This window comes from Camelus bactrianus, chromosome 19 (genome assembly GCF_048773025.1).
Source record: "Camelus bactrianus isolate YW-2024 breed Bactrian camel chromosome 19, ASM4877302v1, whole genome shotgun sequence".
NCBI classification, from domain to species: Eukaryota; Metazoa; Chordata; class Mammalia; order Artiodactyla; family Camelidae; genus Camelus; species Camelus bactrianus.
In genome coordinates, this window is record NC_133557.1 from 18,646,298 (window position 1) to 18,666,070 (window position 19,773).

The following is a 19,773-nucleotide window of genomic DNA, read 5'->3' on the forward strand; positions in this document are numbered from 1 at the left end:
ATGATTTTTATTTGATTGGCTAGAAGGCAAAATGGTGAGAACACTGGTAAGCTACACTTCAGTGAACATGTATCCAACCTAGAAGACAAACTCAGTCTACCCAAGACCAAAAGTTGAGAAGAACTATGGATGGGCAATGTGGAAATATGGAAATGGGGCTCTTCCAAGCTTACAAACAGTGAGACAAAATTTCCATATGAGATAATGAGAATACACTTGCCTTAACAATCGGAAATTGTTCATTGCTTTCCATTCCATCCTGTTCCATGTTATGCAATACAAAGGGCACCTAAGGGTCAGAAAACTGGATGGAGAAATAATGAAATCTGAGGCTGTGCGGAAAAGAAAAGACAGGGGTGAAAAGAAAGGAAGCAAGTCAGGAAAATGGAGGATCCCTTTCGAAGATCCTAGTGTGAATGGAATGAAAAAGAATGAAAACAAAACCAATATGGAGTGCAAAGAAGTTCCACCCTTTTGGATGAGCCTGTTCTGGTTCGAAAAGGATAACTTCATAAGTGAAGTGAAACTCAAAAGTTGGGATTCATGCACAACTTTCATTAACCCCATATGGTCCAAGGAGTCTTTCAAAATAAGGACAGTTGCTGATTTTTTGACCCCTGGATGTTGGGGTTCTGGAGATAACACACTCGTGGAACAAATGTGTCTCCTGCTTTAATTAAACTCCTTCTCTCATCAAGGGAAGGGAAAAGAATCCCAATCTAACATCTCATCCATGTTGAACTCTGCTGTCTCTCTTCTGTTTCCAAAGGAATTTGACTTATTAAAAAAGTAATGAGCTATTAATTAACTCTCCACTCATACAAAGCTGTTTAATTCTCAGTCTAATTAGCAGCAATCTGTTGAAGGATTCTAATGATTATTTTAAATTTGCTAACAGAAACATCTTTTCACTTTTCATAAGTTATTTATAGAAGAACTCACATTGGATCCTGCTTGGTTTTTCAATTTGAGAACGTTTTACTAAATGCTCCACTCTTCTCCCATCTCTGTGTGACAGGGTTTAGAACTGTCACCCTTGGAAAGCCCAGAAATACTATCGTAGGTCAGCTACGTGGCCAGGCACTCTTCTGTCTTTGAAAGAACCGCCAAAGTATGAGTTACATGGGGAGGAATTATGTCCTTCTAATGTCATTCTCAGGGAAGAGGCAAAACTCAAGTATGAGCCAAGGTGGACCTCAGGCTTCTGGCAGAAAGACTGAAGGCTTGGAGTTACCGGTGGGGTTGGATGTGGTAGGAAGGGAAACACACTGTGACACGCACAGAAATGCCTTTCTCATAACTGATGTAACCAAGAGCATGCCTGAACCTCCTTTTAAGAAACCACACACACTGAATCACGTTTCATTTCTGGGTAGCACTGCTACTGTAACACTACAGTAAAACGTAAGAATATCAAATGATATTTTACATGCATATTCTCTGCATTTCCGTATACCTTATAAGTTTCTAAGTACATGTTAATGTAAAGGACTGTCTACTCCTAACCACAGATCAAATAAATACACACACAGGCACAAACACACAGACACTCCCCATAAAATAAAATGTGTTTCTACAAGGCATTTTATTCCTCCCTATAAAATATAAGAGATTAGATTATTGCTGATGTGACACTTTCTCTCCTTCTAGAAGATCTAGGGTGGAGTAAACCTACTTCACAGTTAGGATCAGCACTGAGAAATATCTGTAGAAATGGTGGAGGGAAGAATTAGAAGATTCATTAGCTTTCCTCTAACATCCTAACATCCGAGGGGAAACCGCTTCCTATACCGTCCCCCACCTCTCCTCCTTGGTACATGACAATGCAGCATGCATAATGGTTAAGAAAACAAATTCTATAGCCAAAGTGCCTAGGTTTGAATCCCAGCTCTGTACTTACTAGCTGTGTGCCTTTGGGCAACATAACGAATCTCTCTGTGCCTTGGTTTTACTCATCTAAAAAATGGGAATATTCGTAAGGCTGTTGTGAGAATTAAATGAATTAATATTTCTAAAGCCTGGGACACAGTACATACTCTGTTATTTCTAAATAAAATTAACTCTAGCTAGGCACTTCTCCCTAGGAAATATGTAGAGCTGGGGCCACCACAAGGCCATTATCCCACTAACAATAGTACTAAAAAAAAAAAATCCAGAAGCTCAAATTACAGAGAACATTTGGTCACAGTGTAAAATTTCTTGAATGCATTTTTTTTCTGTTTCTTTTCTGAGAAAACAGGTAGGGTGTTAAATGGCTTATATTTTGAGCTCTCACTAGTGTAACTATTTATTAAATGTCATGATTCATTAAAATGTTAATAATTCACTAGGTTTTTAAAAAATTAAACACAGGACCTTGAAAAAATTAAATTTAAGTAAGTAAGTTGAATATTAATGGAGCAGGAAGCCTGGAGGAGTATGTTCTGGAAACTGGTTATTTATTTATTTTACAAAAAGAGTCGTATTTATAAATAGTATTGATAATAACAGTAATAATGGCCCGCATTTATGAAGCATTATCCACATGCCAGGCACCATGTTCAGTGGGCTACGTGCACCATCTCATTGCATGTGATGTGTGCAAATTCAAGCACACTGGTGGTCCTCTCCTCTCTGCATTACTTCTCTCTCTTCCATCCCCTTTCCCTAATTACTCGACCCCCGTAGCCAGTGCCCTGAGCAGGACAGTCGGACACTTCCTGGAAGGAGATGCCCAGTTCCAACATCCCTGCCCTAGAAGGTCATGCAGGAGCTAAGCAAGTATCCAGGAGACAGAGGGTACCAAGCAGATGGATGATGCTTGGTTCAGCCTTTAAATTGGGCGTCAAGGTCTTCTCAGGGGCCTGCGCATCCAGATTGTCAAGATCAGAGAACATACAGGCATTTGAATCCAAAGCCCCATCACAGAATGTTGTCCACTCTGTTCACGTCCCCCAGTCAGAGATCCCGATTTCCCTCAGTTACCCCATCAGGGATTCCACAGAGCATGGCTCTCACCCAGGGGCGATTTTGTGCCCCAGGAGAATCTGGACACTATCTGGTGACATTTTCAGTCACCACAACTGGGAAGGGGAGAGTTTCTACTAGTATCTAATGAGTAGAGATCAGAGATGCTGTCAAAGATCGTACAATACACAGGACAGCCCCTCACAACTAAGGACTGTCCAGCCTAAAATGCCAATTCAATTTCCAATTTAAGCCAAGGATGAGAAATCCTGCTCTTGAATGGCATACAAATTGGGGTCCAGACAGGCCTGGCCATGGCTCTATTACAATGGTCAAAGAGCCTTGGGCAAGTAACAATCCCTGAGCCTTGCTTTTCTCATCTACGAAACAGAAGCCTGATAAAGTCATTTGAAAACTCCCCAAGCACAGCCCCGTGAACTTAGCGAACTACCAGCTATTATTACCACAGGTTTGTCCTCGAAGAAATCATGCAATCCACTTGCTGTCAATATTACCTCTAGATACTAGTTGGAAACCTTACCTTTGGGTAATGAATTCCAAACAATGAATCTGACTGATCCTTGCAGGGGACTGAACTCATGACTTTGGCCTCATTAGCACTAGATAAGAATCTACTGAATTGGCCAAAAGGAGGTATCAAAGAAATGCTCTTTCCAAGTAATACCACTTGCCATCTGACAACACAATCAGAGCACTCAAACTCAGGCTCTGCCGTCTGGAATCAAGAGCCTCAACTTCCCGCCTCCCAGATATCCCCATCGGGCTGCCATGTCTTAATGGGGATTATAAACCAGAGCACACAGGTGGTGGGGGATTAAATGAGATAAGACTAGCAAGATACTCAAGGCCTTGCTTTAAACTGTGTCCACTAGCTGTTGCTAACAGTAATGTCATAAAATTAGTAACATAATAGGACTGCACCGAAGTCCAACAGTTATTTACCAGACTCACCTGTGTGAGAATAAATGATGGCAATGCTCGTCCCACTTACCTTATTTACCCAGGTCAGACCTGCTCACGCTTCTTAGCTCACATATGATCTCCCCCAGGAAGCCCTATCTGATGGGCCCTCACCTCAGGGACACCTGCCACTCTATGTTCTGTTCATCACTGGGCTTACCCACCACCATCACAACTGCTCTCCTGCTTTATCATGACTGCCTGTCTTCCTTTTTCCACAAGTCTGTGGGCTCCCAATGGCAGGGAATATATTTTTGGTCCTGTCCATGCTTGCAGCATGTGGCCCGGGGCTAGTACATGCCACTGCTGAACAGCCACCCACTGAGAATTCCATGTGGGTTGAAACAGGACTATCAGATACCTCTTGCCATAAAAATACTGGCCCCAAACGAAGTGGCTTAAAGCAAAAATCATTACTCTGAGTTACGGATCTACAGGTTGTCTGGGTGCCAGATGATCTGGGTGTGGCTCAGTTGGGCTGAACTCGAGCATCAGCTTGGATGCAGGTATCATTTCACATGATTCTCATCCTCCTTGGACCAGCAGACTAGCCACTGATGTTCTTCTCCTGGTGATGACCAGACACGAAAGGAGTGAACAGAAACACTTGTGCAAGAAGTGGTTCTTCTTGGGGTTTAAGCACACACAACGCCACCTACACTTTATTGGCTTGAGCAAGTCATGTGGCTGATGCCAACCTCGCTGGGTGGGGAAGTACGCTACCTCTCTACTGGGAGGAAGTGCCAAGACGTGGATAGAAGGCGGGATGAAGATCTGGGAACAACCACCCAGTTCACCATGGGAACTCTTGCATCCACAGCAGAGGGCTGTTCTTATCTACTTCTAGAATCTGTGGGTAGTTATGAAATGCTATCCCAGCCTCCACTATCAGGAGTTAGAATCTGCATTATTTCATTACAGCGTCTACCACCATGCCCGCTGGTTATTAATCTGCCCAACACCACACACCTGGAGAGGAGTAATGACGTACACAAACCAAGGTCTAACACCAGAGCCCACCATGCTGACTACTCCCCAACAAAACCATGTCAAGATAGAGAATATGATCTCTGAAGCCTTGGTCAGATCCTATTTTCCTGTCCCAAACTTAATTTTTGAAGTATTCTAGAAGCAGCGTGACCCAGTCAGGAGAACTATGAAGAGAAGGTGGAGGAACAGCCAAGAGCCAGCCTCGTGAACCTGTCACATCCCCAAGCTCAACCCCATCCACACACCAAAGGGACAGGGTGACAGAACATCTCAGACATTCTGCGAGTGGAGTCCAATGCATTCTGACCCAGAATCGATTTCAGAACAATAAAGTCATTTTAGTAGCAAGAGCCAGAGAGCCCTGCATTCTTATGACAAATGCTTCCAAAACATTCCCCCATCAAACCAGCTTTTGCTCTAAAACACAGACAACGTGGATTAAAAGCATCTCACTCTCATTTGAGGTCAACCTGGCTTTTTCCCAGGGAAGTCTCTAAAAAGATCTGTGTGTCAATCAAAGTTAGAAGCTGGAATCTTCTTGTTCCTTTTGTAACTGCGGAGCATCCACATTCAACAGAGTCAGCTCAGCGATACATAGCTTGGGTCTATCCCCCATCACAGAAATATTTTTATTTTAGAAGTACAATGCATGTATCTATCATGACTTCAGAAATAAATATTTTGTGGTTGATCAGAAGTCGAAAAAGCTTTTCTATAAAGGGCCAGATAATAAGTATTTTCAGCTCTGCCTCTGTACCATGAAAGTAGTCACAGACTATATATATAAAGTGGCTGTGTCCCAGTAAGTTTATTCATAAAAATGGGGGGTGAGATGACTTCAGCCATTGCATTATATTTTTTGATCCCTAATCTAAAAGAATGGGACTATATTTGGCTAAACTTTTAGAAAGTTGATCAGTATTTTCAACAGGCCAAAGAAAATGTATAAAATTCAAGTCACTCTTTAGCAGAGTCTGATTTAAGCAACACCACCTGGACACCTAGCTATTCATTTAATCCTCCTTACAGGTTGATGAGATGGAAAATTATATTCTCATTTTGCAGATGAAAATACTGGGGCTCACTGAGCTTAGAGACCCATCCAAGATCACACAGCTAGTATGTGGTAAAGCAAGGATCTCAACCAAGGTCAGTGTTAATTCTATTTCAGTGATTTTCCAGCATCAGTGGGTGTTGACATTATGCATCCTGAGCCTTAAAATGGTAATAAAGAATAATCGGAAAATGCCACTTTTATTCTAAGAAAACCATCAGTGATGAACTCAAATTTACAAATAAGATGTTCATTAAAGCTCTTTTTTACAGTACTACAAAATTGGAAACACTTGATGTCTAATATGAAATGGAAAGTTGAACAAATTATGATGGAGCTATTGAAAATGATGCTCATAAGACTATGTAATGATAGTGGAAAATGTTTACAATAATGTTATGTGAAAAAAAAAAAAAAAACAGAAGCAATGCAGTGGCTAAAGCATGACCCCACTGTTTTATTAGCATGTATATTATACATACAGAAAGCTCTGGAAAGAAACACTAATTGTTTATGATCATTTGACTTTCCCTGGTTTGGAGATAGTGAGTAATCTTATTTTATTTTTTGAACTTTTTTGGTTTTGCCAAATTTCATTCCATGTACATACTGGACATTTACAATCAGATAAATGTTTTTAAAAAGCAGTTTACCCTAAATTATTTTCTATTCCCTCTTCTATTGTTCTCTTCTATTTATTATTTTCTTATGGGTAAACTGTTCATAGATTAACATTTTAAAGCAACCAGAGGGTCGGTATAGCTCAGTGGTAGAGTGTATGCTTAGCATGCATGAGGACCTGGGTTCTATTCCCATGACCTCCACTAAAAAAAAAAAATTAAGCAACCATTCCATCCTCTAGGTTCCTGGGAGAATCCTGTGTACAATCCTTAACAGCAGGCTGCAACACACACCCGGCTTTGTAACTCTGGTCTCTAAAGGCTGATGCGGTGGTCCTTCAAATGTTCAGAACCATCCCCCAAATCACATACATACATGAATCCAGTCCTTTTTAAGCCCTTCTAAGCAAAAAGAAACCTTCCTGTTTCACTATTCTATGGTTACTGAACAAAAAACAACAAACAAAAACTTTAAAATTACCACTAACTTTAGGCATAATATCCCAGTACCATCTGCAATGTGCTTAATGTGTTCTGTATGTTTTTTCCTATTGCCTGAGAGATAAGCAGTGAGTTGGGAGTTCCCTCCAAGTACTGAGGAAGTGGCACCACTGAAGAGCAATGTCAGGAAATCGGGTCCAGAAGAACCAGGTTTGAGTCTCCAGCAGGGCCACTTAGGAGCTGAGTGTCCCAGGACCAGTCACAAACTCTCACCAGCTTAGCATCCTCATTCTTACGCTGGGAATAGTAACCACACTTTCAACATCCACCACAGAGTCATAAGGATTTAATGAGAAAATAACGAAAAACTGCATTAAGTATATAAAGGGTGTGCCTGCCATGACTGCCAGTGATAATACTGGGATGTTTCCTTTATCCGCCACATTCAGATCTCAGATTTTTAAAAGCAGCTTTCTTGGAAATGGGTTACTTTCTTCAATACTGAAGAAGACGTGTGTATGTATATTCGTGTGTGTGTGCCGTTGGTTATTCTTGTTTTATTCAGCTGTACAGAAATGGGAGTCAAGAGGATGTTAAAATGGTTGACATATTCTTCAAGCCAGTGCCAGTCATTGTTTCCCACAATCACGCTTTTTGTTTTTCTATAAACATTTTGCATATTATTGCATAGCTATTTCAAGTACATTTTGTACTAATATAAGCATACGTAAAGTGTACAAATCATAGACTGCTTAATAAATTTTCACAAACACACCTAGACAACTGCCAATCAGACCAAGAAAGAAAACATTACCAACATCTCAGAAACACCCTTCGTGACTCTTCTCAATCAACATCCCCACACTCCCAACATAAGTACTGCCTTGATTTCTATCACCATAGATTAATTTTGCCAGTTTTTGAAAATACTCACTAATTGGATCATACACTTTTTTTTATCATCTGTCTGGCTTCTCTTCCCCACAGTTAGCTGAGATCCACCCACCTTGTTGCAGAAGGTGGTTCATTATCTTTGTTAGATAGTATTCCTTTGCATAAATATATCATGATTTATCCATTCTATCATGGATATTTGGGTTTCCAGTCTTCCTTGGTTCTTACAAATGATGCTGCTGAAAAAATGTGTGTACACCTCTATGAGTAAATGTGTTGACCCATTTCTGTTAGCTATATACCTAAAAGTGAAATGTGCCCCATAAATTATATTTATTTATATATATATATATAAAAATACATATAATATATATATAATATATACTAGCTTTATTAGATCTGTCAAATTTATACTTCCAGTAGTAGAGTAGAAGAGTTCCAGTTGCTTCACATCCTTACCAACATTTGACATCATGTCTTTACCATTTCATGGATTTGGTGAGAGTGCAGTGAAATTTCGCTGTAGCTTTATTTGCAATCCTGGGAGACTAATGAGATTCAGAACCTTTGCATGTGCTTAGTGGTCACGTCCCCTCTGGTAAAACACTTCTTCGAGTCCCTTGACCCACATTGCTTCATATTTTAGAGGTAATTCATAATTTATACATGCCAAGACAGGAAGGAGTGGAAGGGAAGAATTTTAAATGGTAGGGAAAGAAAAATACCATATGATATCACTTATATGTGGAATCTAAAAAAAAAAAAAGGCACAAATGAACTTATTCACAAAACAGAAACAGACTCTCTTGTAGTCTGTCCTACGCAAGTCACTTCAGCTCCCTGTACCTTGTTTCCCTACATGTAAAATGGGAAGAAAAACCCAAGTTGTAATTGCTTCAAAAGGCTTTGTGAGGCATAAATATTACCTAGCTCAGATATACCTTATGAAATATAAAGCCCCGCAAATATGGAAAGGACCTTCATTTCCTACAAACAAGAGAATTTTTTAAAAAGAGAATGCAATAGGAGAAAGCCATGTCTGAAAAGCCTCTCCTAATTAAGGAGAAGGAGCTGAATCAGACCAACGGTTTCTCTGCTTATCTCTGCCAAGTCACCTCTTCCAGTCCCATCCAGGTCATTCTTTATTCTCCAAATGAGAATTTAACTTTGCTCTAACACCATTATTACATCTAAATTAAATATTTATTGGGCTGAATATCAATTGACTTTTAGAAATAAAGATCTGAAATTTATGTGCTAACATAGAGTAATTCAATAATTGTAAATTTCACAACCAAGCTTTGTAATCAATTACTGTTTAGTAATGACATAAATGCACATTCTTCTCAGGAGACCCTGGACAACTATAAATTAGATTCTGCACACACAACCATCTGGCAACATCTCCACACGGGTTTTGTCTCTCTGAGGAGTAACCGAGGCCAGGGATTAATCCCAAACAGGCTTCCCCTGACCATGAATTTAGACCCCCGTTCATTCATCAGTCAGGCTGTGCCAAGACTGGACTTAATGAGTGCTCACACAAAACATAATTCAGAAGATAAATCACCTGGAAGGAAAACCACACAGCCCAGTTCAAAGAGAGGCTGTACCATGTGTGGGTAACAGTTATTCGTGCGTTCACCCATCCAACATATTGCGTGCTCCCTGGTGGTCTAGTGGTTAGGATTCAGCGCTGTCACCCATCCAACATATAGCTATTGAACACCTGTGTGCAGGGCACCATCCTACATTAGCATATGAAACAAAGGCACCTGTCCTCCTGGAGGGTGAGAATAAGGTGCAATGAACAATAAATAATAATCAACATAAAGAAGCAAATTAAAGATCTGAAATTCATGAGCTAACAGAATGCTAGGAGGTCATAAATGTTATGAAGAGAAACAAATTTATTAACTAAGTATTATCTGAATTTTATAATTAAGAAAAGTATAAATAAGGGGTTCAAAGAGAGGAAGGACTTTAATTAAAATCAGCAACTAAGTTAGATTTGGGATTTGAATTCAGACCTGGTGACCAGTTCTGCCCTCTTCCTGCCCTTCCACAAGGAATGGGTGGAAAACTGACCAAACCTACACAAGCAACTCTGGACCTCGTTTCTCACTGACTACAGAATAGAAATCCTTATTAATAACCACCCCCCGATCAGCTAGAGACTCTTCTAACTCAGAAAATAAGGCTAAGGTTAAAGAAATGCCCGTAGCAGACCAAACACCAGCACCTATCAGCATCCACCATGCTTAAATCTAGACTTGGCTTGAGCAAAATTTCCATTTTAATTTCCATGTGATAAACGTTGGCATTATTTTCACTCTGAAAGAACCTTAAAGCAATTGTGTGGATCATTGTTCATTTAAAACCCATTCTTTGTCTTCATAGGACTGGCCAGCTACAAGAGGATGCATTATAATTTTGGCTTCTATTGGAACTAAGCTTGGTAAAGGGGATTCTGAAACCCTCAGGGAGACCTCTGTCGCAAACCCACAGATTCTGGTAATTGATTAGAGAGCTTTTAAGTGAGCTCAGTGATTACATTTTCAATTCTTTTATATTAATTATTAAAGGCAAATTATGTTGTTGAAAAGAAATGCCATAGAAAGATGGCAATTTAATGAAAGAGGTTAGGGAGGCATTGTGAATAGGGTAATTGATTTAAAAAGTGAAAGGCATTGGGGAGGTTTGTCAAAAATGGATTTAAACCTTTGAAAACTGGGTACCTAGTCATTGTTTTTGTGTTGCTTAAAGATGACAGAAAGTAGCTGAAGATTTGGTAAAATCTGACCAAATGTGAAGAAAGAAAGTTTGTTCTATTTGTAAATATAAATGGTATAGTCATGCCTGACGGAACAATTCTGCATTTCTCTGTTTACAGTGTTCAGTGGAAGAATTCACATGAGAAAGAAAGACATTTCACTTGAATGCTGTCATTTTCTTGGGCTATCTCTGTCCAACCAAGATGCCCGTACTTTGCAACAAAATGGAAAGATGTTATGAAAGTCAGAGAACAAATTTTAGAGTCACTGTATTATTTAAACACTAAAAATAAACTTTCGTTCTAAGAATGACACCAACCCCTCCAAGTCATCGCCGATCTCCCTCCCACTCTCAGCAGGAGACAGAGGCAACTCGTAATGGTGATAAAAGTAGCAGGAAGAGTAGGAATACTCCACACAGCAGTGATGCTCTCCAGTGGTAATAAAGATCCATGGGATACAGCGTCTGAGCCTGGGTCCCAGAACCATCACTTAGAGGAGAGCTGCCCGGGACAGCCACCCAACCCACTACAACCACACTGGACAAGAAACAGTCCTATGATTATGATCTTCAGTCCTTCTTATTGCAACAGAAAATGAAACATGGCAAAGGCGAAATATTTGTGTGGCAAACTTACTTATGGCTATGAACATTTCTCCCTCTTTTAGATTCCTCCTTAACCCCCGATGAGAAAAAAAATTGCAATCATAAAAAAAAAGAAGGTAATCAAGGCACAGCCAGGACACAGCAACATCCTAGTGCACCTCCTGGTATTCGTAAAAGCCAAAGAAGACTGGAACGCCCATCACTCCCAGCAAGTTCCGTGGCCATCCCCTAGCCATGTTACCGCAGCCACGAGCATCAACCAGAAGGGGTGACAGAGCAGAAAGGCCAGGCTAGGACACTAAGGCACCACTCAGTGCAGCTGTGACTTCTTGTAGCCAAGCTAGAACCAGAAAGAGGTTATAGAGTCTAGGGTGGGGGGAACATAGACACTTTTTCCAGCTTGGCATTCCAAACAGAATTTCCCCATGGGAGGGGACAGTGTCTGAGCTGAGAAAGGCTGGGGCCTTACTCCCTTTCTGATAGCAGGTGAAGCCCATTGTTTGCATGCCAGACTTGGGCTAAGCACTGCTGCTCACATGGTGTTGACAGGTCTCACTCTGATTGACTGATTTTCCCAATTTTCCTCCCACAGCCACAAACCTGGATACTTCAAGATATCGCTAGATCTTCTGTGCTGACAATCACCATGGAACAAAAGGAGCTTAGGAAGAGTTCCATTGTTCTCATCGCAATGGTGATGACCTGGATTAGAATTAGACTGTATTTTCAAGCATTGAGCAAAGGCAGGCAATGGGCAGTGAAGACGTCATGTGTATGAAGAGGACAAAGACACCTACTGTACAAATGATGAAAAGCAGAGCAAGTCTGTATCAGGTGATCATGTCAGAGGCAGATGAAAGCACCCCGAGGCTCTCCTTTGGACCAGTGAGGAAGTATTCACCTGGATACTTTCCTGGGCAGCCATATAAAACGACAAATAGGTTCCAAAAGGGCTAAAGAATTTTTAATGATGGAAGATGAAAGGACGAACTATTGGCTGATCTGTATTCAGTCTGGTCTTGGACCCATTGCTACATCTATCTTATCTCAGATGACAAAATGCAAAGTTTTGAAAGGTTCACGCTCCTATAACAAATCAGGCGGCTTCTTGCTCTTCACAATCTTGGGGGTGCCAACCCACTCTTTCTAGCCTGGTCCAGCACAACCACTTTGGGGGCCCCGAATCAGGAAAGGACGACAGGCAGAGCAGCACCTCCACTGGCTGTGGCACCAAAGGAGAAAGTTCCAGCAATAAAAAAGAGACTTCTCTAATATCAAGAAGTGGGAGAAGGGATATAGGACCTCAAAACACTCCCCATTTATTTTTTTACATGAATATACATATATTCATTTTCATATTCTTTTTCACCATAAGCTACTACAAGATATTGAATACAGTTCCCTGTGCTATACAGTATAAACTTGTTTATCTATTTTATATATACCAGTCAGTATCTGCAAATCTCGAACTCCCAGTTTATCCCTTCTCACCCCCCTCCCCGCTAAGAGACTCCCCATTTCTACCACTGCACCTGAATAAATGGATCTGGGCTTTACGATTACAAAAGTGCCAAGCCCTTGGCTTCCCTGGCCTGCAGCACATCTGAAAGAGAACCATAAATCAGATTGCAGGCCACTGGCCGCAAGCCCACTCTGACTGCAATTCAGACCTGGCTGGGGCTACAGGTTTCAAAGTTAGGGAATCATCTGCATCCTCCTCCCACGGCTCCCATGCTGTCAGCCTAGGATGACGCCCCAGTGCATTCTCAAACTGTGCATATCAGAGTATCATATCAGGGTAAGTTCCCCTTTGTCACAATTTTAAACATACATATATAAGTAAAATGTAATGAGATGTGTCAGCTTACATATACATATATAGTACACATATATGCGTGTGTATAACATCCTGTTTTCTGTCCATCTTCCCTACAAAGCGGTAAGCTCCATGAGGCCCTTCCATGAGGACTGTTTGTTTGCTGTTTTATTCACCCCCACCCAGCCATGAGCCTCACCAAATTATTCATAAGTTATTTCAGTGAGTGAGTGAAACTGACCCTGGCCAACGGGGAAGGACATAGAGGCTGAAGGTGTAGGTGGCTTCCCCAGCCTTGCAAACAGGCTTTCCCTCTCACTGTGTGAAGAGGGAAGGCAGAGTTCTGACCCCTCACGTCAGGACCACTCCCCGTGATTCTCCACGCTGTGCCATGCAAAAGGGCAGGGGGTCTGAAACCCCAGCCCTCCATGCACTCAGCCACAAGGGGCTGCGTCTTTTGCTAATGCACACAACCCTGCTAGTTCAGCGCCCTTTTCTGACCCCATCATCTTTCTACTCTGTTTGCCAACTTCCTCCGTTCCCCTTCTTACCAAACAGAATGCTGCCTTTAGCTGCTCCTCCATCCTCACCACCTGCTTCCCTACTCCAAAGACTTCTTTTCTGGCAATTTTGTGATACAGAATCAAGAGAACACAGAAAAATAGAGAGAAGCAGAAGACAAAAGGAAAGAGTTTAGGCCAAAAAACTAAGCTGATCTATGTTACAAAGACTTTCCAAGCATGGCATGGACAGGCGGAAAAGGAGATAATAAAGTTGTGAAATACATATTTGGATTCCCGTCAACAGTCTTTAATAGAGGTGAATAAATAAGTACATGCTCTTTTAATTATTTTGTGCTCCTGGAACACAATGGCATTCAGAGACTGAACCACAGGGGTTTACAGGTTCCTAACGGTTTTCTTTAACTAATCCAGAAACAGTGCAAATACTAAAAAACTAAATAGACACTAAGGGAAACTGGAAAACACTGAGATATACTGCCTTCTCCCTAGAATAAAGAACATCAGGTAGGAGCAGAAATAAAAAGAAGCCTGGTGCCAAAGCGAGAATTGTTTAAAAGCCAAATCTATGGAGCTATCTGGTAGCCACGGGATTGAAGAAAACATTCAACAACCACACACATGAACAATGCACTTGTCCCTTCCCGTTTCTCAATAAACAGCTTCTGAACAGAAGAATAAAGATGAAAAGAAAAAAGACAGGACTTACTATTTACATGTTGCAAAACAAAACAGAGAACACCATCAAGAGACTTCGGAGGTACACACGTCTGAAACTAATCTACCACAGGATCCAGAAGAAAACTGCAGAACTCTGTTCATCACACTTAACGTCACTTACGTCAAAATCGGACATGACACCCCTAGCCCCACCTCCAGTGTGTTATGCTTGTCCTGGGGCCGTCCTGCTTTTCTCCAGGAAGACATAGACAGTAGTAAAAACAAAAACAAAAACAAAAACAAAAAAACGACTTTTATATTCTTCTCACTTTCTGAAACTTACAAATTGCTCTGCAATGATTACGGATTGTTTCTATAATAATTTTAAAAACTAACTTGACAAAAAAAAAAATTTCCCTTAACCAAATTTAAGGTTTTTCAAAGTGACTTATTAAAAACAAAAATATCCTCTCTCTCGTCAAAGAATTATCCCTCAAAGAAACATTTAACTAAGATGGATTCAACGTTGATTTATTTAAACAAGCTTTTATTTTTTAAACAAAGACAGTATAATACTGATAATAATCTGAGAAAGGCCAGAAGAAAGAATTCAAAAAAAATCTAACTTATGAACATAAACAAACATTCTAATTAAGCACTTATCACATAGAAACTAGAAAAACATTTTTAAAAATAACACTCCATGTCCTAATAGGGTTCATCTCAGAACAGAATCTATTAAAAATAATCACCGTGTTAATACATTAAAGAGAAAACATTTTATGGTGAACTCAATAGTTACCAGAAAAGCATTTAATCAAATTCTTCACTTACGCTTGAGTTAATAAGGAAGAAAAAAAGAACCTTGATAAATTAAAATAGAACTCTTGCTTAACTCAGTGAAAAATTAACAGCACACACCCCCATTACCACCATTATGACATCACAAACAACCAACAGAGTACTCAAGGGGGACCCCTGTGTTTCTGTCAGGGAAAGGGAAGAACAAAGGTGGCCCATTATCACCACTCTTACTTAACATTGTACTCTAAGTGCTACTGGATACAATTAGAAAAGAACAAAATAGTGTATGTTGTAAAAGAGACAAGAAAATCATCTTTATTTGTAGCCGACTGTATACATGAAAGACCCAAAAGAATCAACTGAAAAGCTAATAGAAAAAAATAGAGATTTCAATGAGAGTTGGATTAAAAAACAAACATTAGAACATTAATTTTTTACACTAAGAATACCCATATAGAAAAAATGGGGAAGATACTTTTTTTAAGCATTTACTTTTATTTATCTATCTATTTATTTATTTATTTATTTTTTCTTGGAGGAGGTAATTAGGTTTATTTATTTTTTTTTTTGATGGAGGTACTGGGGATTGAACCCAGGACCTCATGCATGCTAGGCATGTGCTCTACCACTGAGCTATACCCTCCTCTACCAAGATACTTCTTAAAAGAATAAAAATAAACAAAATATCTAGGAATGAATTTTACAAAAACGTACAAAACCCTGGAGAGTTTTACTGGAGGACAAAAAGGAACTACTGAATCCACCAAAAATGTTGTTCTTGGAAACTCTGTGATACCCAATTTTGTGATAATAAAAAGGTAATTCCAATCAAAACTCCCAATTTATGAACCTAGACAACATGACTCCAAAAATTCATCTGGAAGAGAAAACGCAGCAAGAACAGTCAGAACAAAAGTCTGAAAGTGTGATTACTGTGAGGATCGGGGGTGACTTGGTCTGCCAGAAAGTAAAACATATTATAATGCTACCGTGCAGGAAGAGACAGAGAAATATCACAGAATATCCAAACAGACCCACGTTTATAAGGAAATTTAAGATAAAAGAGGCATTTCAAATTAGTAAGGGAGATAGGGAGGATTCAATAAATGATGTTAGGACAACCAGCTAGTCATTTGGAAAACTTGGATCCAAAGAGTGTGTGTGTGTGTGTGTATGCATATTAATTATTAAGCCTAGAAGAAAGGCAAAGCACTTCATTATCTTGGGTTGGATAACACAGTTCTTAACATGAAACCAAGTCCAGAAACTATGAATAAAACAAAGGACTATTTTGATCACATGCAAAACAAACTGTGTGGGAAAAGATAGAATAAATGCAGTTTAAATACAACTGTTTACCCTGAGGAGCAGGGAGTGGGCATCAACCAGAAGGAGGTATCAGAGGGGAGGAGGATTCTGGAAATGCTCTATATCTTGGTCTGGATGATGGTTGCACGGGAGTATGCATATGTAAATTTCACTGAGCTGTAAAGTTAAGATTTGTGTATGTTATCATGTGTGATTTATGCCTCCATAAAAAAAGAAAGAACAATAAAGGGAATGAATCAAGCATTTATCCTGTCTTTCCTGTAAGTACTATATTTCAGGCTAAGCAAAGACTTAGGGAAAATTCTTCTTCATACAAAAGTTACTGTTAAATGCAAAAGGAATGAGAGAACTAGGAACACCATTTAGCAATCTTTAAGGAAAGAACCAAAATAATCAAACTAGAAAATGTCCATCAATGTCTGTTAAAACTGTTAACTGTTAGTGGTTCTCAAACTCTAGAATGTATCAGAATCACTTGGTGTAATGGTTAATTTTATGTGTCAATCTGATTGGCCACAGGGTACCTAGATGTTTAGTCAAATATATTCATGAAGGTGTTTTTGGATGAATGTAACATTTAAATCAGTAGACTGAGTAAAGCAGATTGCCTCTGTATTGTGGGTGGGCCTCATCAAATCAGTTGAAGGCTTGAGTAGAACAAAAGGCTGGCCTTCTCCACCCAAGCAAGAATTCTGTAGTGTTGGCTCTTCCTGGTTCTACAGCAGATTGCCTTTGGGCTTCATTTGCAACATCGGTTCTTGGACTGGAATTGTGGCATCAGCTCTCTCTGGGTCTTAAGTCTGCCAAACTATTCTGCAGGCTTCAGACTTGCCAGCCTCTGAATAAGCCAATTCCTTATCATACATCAGTTTCTCTCTCTTGTTTACTCTCATTCACTGATTCTTTCTCTCTTTATAGATTCTATTTCTCTGGAGAACCCTAATACAACTAAAGAGCTTGGTAAAACACAAATTACTGGGTCCTAGCCCCAGAGTTTCTGATTCAGTAAATCTGGGGTAGGGTGCAAGAATTAGAATTTCTCACAAGTTTCTAGGTGATGATGGGGCTGCTAATTAAGGGACCACAGTGTGAACACCCGTGCATTAGACAAAAGGTTGATGGGGATATTTATAATCAATACATCAGGCTCATCACACCTGAACTTACTAATAAATCTGAACTTCAGTTTACAGGAAATGGGGGACTAGAGGGACATGATACACAACACCATAAAGATGCAGTGAGGCCACATCCAGTGTAAGGAAAAATCTACGGAAAAAGATGACCCAGAATATTCAACAAGCAACTGTCATAAAGAAAAGCAAAGGAGGAACTGCCAGAGCTTAAAAGAAATTAAAAGACCTTTGGGGATACTGATTCAAAGTAGTTATACCTATTTTTTTTAATTCAGAAGTTAAAGAAAATTTGGTAATATTAAAGAATTGTCATCAGTTTTGATGGATGTGGTAACAGAATTATGCTTATATTTTTGAAGTCTTGATTTGTTAGACGAGGGTTTTTAGCCTCAGCACTGCTGACATTTGGACGAAATAATTCTTTGTTTTGGAGGGTTGTCCTGTGCACTGTAGGATGTGGAGCTGCATCCCTGGCCTCTATCCACTAGAAGCCAATCGCAACTACCACCACCCCAGGTTGGGACAACCAAAACTGCCTCTGGAAACTGCCACCTGTACCCTGGAGGGCAAAACTACCCCAAGCTGAGAACCGCTGTGTTAATATGTCTTCTGAAGAATTTACAAGTGAAGTAATACGCCTGGACTTTTTTTGTTGTTGTTTTAATACTCTAGGAAAAACTATGGGGAGTTGGGTGAGATTGCTAGAATGGCAAAATGAAGACCACTGCTGCAGCTGGGGAGGGAGAACCTGGGTGTTATTACTCTAGTGCCTATGCGTTAATATCCATTTGAACACTTCTGATACGGTTTTTGCAAAAACACAACATATAAAGTAATACTGTAGAAACACATTCCTGACAAATGTTCATGGTATTAAGTGAGAAAAAAACACATCACCAGGCAGTATGTACACTGTGACCCCATTTTGATAAAAAAAAGAGAGAGAGACAGGGATACTCAGAGAGAATATGAATCAAAATATTCACATTAATGGTCTCCAGGTGGTAGAATTGTAGGTAATAATTCTCTTTCTCCCATTTCAAAGCTCTCCACATGAGCATATACATATTATTCCACGTAAACAAACAAATAAAACAGACTCATAAAGAAGAAAGGGACTGCTATAGAGAGATACAAAGCAGGCAAAGAAAGAAATAAAAAGACTTCAAAGCAAACATGAAATTTCAAAAAGCACAACAATCAGGGAGCCACTGAGCACAGAGGCAAAGATATCTCACAGCCCCTGAGGAAATGCTACATTAAAGCAAGTTCACTGACGCCCCTGTGTGTGTGTGTGCATGTGCATGCCTGCATAGCTTTCCTGATACTGACCTTGGGCATCTAAATTCCATTTGATCTCCCGTTTCAGAAAGCAGAGTCACATGGAATAAATTTTAGAGATCCTTTTCTCCACACAGAGAATGGTATTTTTGCTGCCAGGCAAATGTTTATACTAAAGTTTTTTAAATAATCACATTGGCGCTTAAATCCATAGCCAAGTGGAAAACTCAGCTATTAAGCTAGACTCATGCCCCAAAGGTTCTGAGTAGCAGGGGTTTAGTTCTTCTGCTTTTCAATGCCAAATATAAATTATTTGCTATTTAATCACTGTGTCTGGCTCACCTGAGAGGCTGCAGCCTGACTTAGGCACAAGTTATTAACAGTGAGCCAGGGCTCCAATGTTATGATTCCTTCTGCGGTATCTGGCTTAAATTTCAGTTGCCTTTCCGTCTTCAACCGTCCCACAGTCTGCTGTCAAATCATCTCCACCTTCATGGTGATTCCCTTCTGCTAGAAGGTAGAGCCCATAAAGACAAAGACTTTTACCTTCTTCAGTTTTGTGTCCCTCCTGCCTAGAAGGGGAACTGGTGCACAGTAGGTGCTCAGTAAATAATTGCTGGGGGAAAAAACTGTGTTTCCCTCTGTTTTCCTGATTTCTGGTCTTCTCAGGGAATGGCTATCATTTCTAAGACCACCAAATGGCCGGAATTATCAGGTCTGATTCCATTAACATGCTGCTTACCCCCACTTCCAGTGGATTAATGATGATGTCAAGATAGATTCACCCACCCAGCCCTGTACTACAGACACATACACACACACGTGCGCGCACACGCGTGTGCATGCATGCAACCCTCTGCCACACCCCCAGACCCTCCACACCCTAGACCCTGGTGATACTTCCCACTTACTCCTTGTA

General features: G+C 40.2%; 1 protein-coding gene and 1 non-coding gene across 11 annotated transcripts in view; both read right to left on the bottom strand.

Annotated features, from left to right (window-relative positions):
* Window positions 1-19,773, bottom strand: part of PTPRT (protein tyrosine phosphatase receptor type T) — a 944,743-nt gene that overhangs the window by 883,275 nt on the left and 41,695 nt on the right. The window lies entirely within an intron of this gene.
* TRNAA-AGC (transfer RNA alanine (anticodon AGC)) lies at window positions 15,680-15,752 on the bottom strand. The gene has a single exon. It is a non-coding gene; the product is annotated as a tRNA-Ala (tRNA).